The 1,087-nt window shown below is 38.0% G+C and overlaps 1 protein-coding gene across 2 annotated transcripts in view; it reads left to right on the forward strand.

Annotated features, from left to right (window-relative positions):
• Positions 1-739: 739 nt before the first annotated feature.
• The window catches only part of LOC117116327, a 13,319-nt gene continuing 12,971 nt past the window's right edge, over positions 740-1,087 (forward strand). The window contains exon 1 of one of the 2 annotated variants that reach the window (XM_033260343.1): positions 740-869. The gene's annotated coding sequence lies outside the window, so the exon portion shown is untranslated. The other variant, XM_033260344.1, reaches the window with a different exon arrangement.

Genomic DNA, 1,087 nt, shown 5'->3' on the forward strand with positions numbered 1-1,087 from the left:
GGGAATAACCTGCTTCAACATTGTCGTTGCGTTGCCATGAATCGGGGTGCATTCCCGATTGTCAATTGCAGCTAGCAATGCACCCTGATTCGTCTGCAACGCAATCGGCAAAGTTGAACCATGAGTTCAACATTCCCGACAACTGTCGGTGACTGTGTCGCCGATAGAGATTCTATAAAAACCGATAAGTGATCAGTCGGGGAAAGGAAAATTCAGTGCAAATGAAAGTGATGACGTCACCACTGACTTTTATAAAGAATTATAGGATTATTGAAATTAAACTTGTGAAATTAAAATTTAACTTGAATTAAAAAAAAATATTTGCATCGTGTCTTTGACAACGAGAAACTTTTCGCAGATGTAATTTCCTCTCAAAAGCGGGTCGAACATAGCATGGAGGTATTACGGGCTATTATACCATAACCAAGACCATTTTAAAAACAGTATATGCGGCCCCGGTATGTATATTACTAATGTTATCTTGGCTAAATAAGTTATAAATAAATAAAAATAATTAGGCCTAAAAAAAGTTATAGATCTCTATGAACATATCTGGGCTAGGATAATCGGGACCTTTCTGAAGTGCAATCAAACTTCCTTGACCAATCAGACAATAGCCAGGGATACGAACGTTTCTCACAAACCAAGCACAAACAAAATGCACGCGTTTTGCCATCATTTTTTTGTAGGACATCCAGCACCATTAGATAGTGACATTCCAGTGAATTAGGCCTATGTAAGAATCACGCCCTCAATATTATAATTTCTAAATATAGTTAGGGAATTTTTTTTACTCCATTGATCAGGCCTACCATTCCGTATCATTTGGCTGACATGTGAAAGTGTGAAACGCCGTAATATTGTTCCAGGTACGTGTTTCGGAAGGGGTTAGGCTTAGCACTAGGCCCTAGTTTAATTGTCTGTCCGTAATAAGATGATCATTAATTATTACGCCTATATACATCATTCTTAATTAGGCCTATACAACAGGTGAGTACTGTGATATAGCCATGCAATATTCAAATTTGCGAGATTTGTTAAATGCGCGGGATATCGAAAAACGATCTAGGGAGGGTAGTAAATGCTT

Source organism: Anneissia japonica, unplaced genomic scaffold, assembly GCF_011630105.1.
Source record: "Anneissia japonica isolate Jap-2015-1 unplaced genomic scaffold, ASM1163010v1 scaffold287803_len37860_cov103, whole genome shotgun sequence".
NCBI classification, from domain to species: Eukaryota; Metazoa; Echinodermata; class Crinoidea; order Comatulida; family Comatulidae; genus Anneissia; species Anneissia japonica.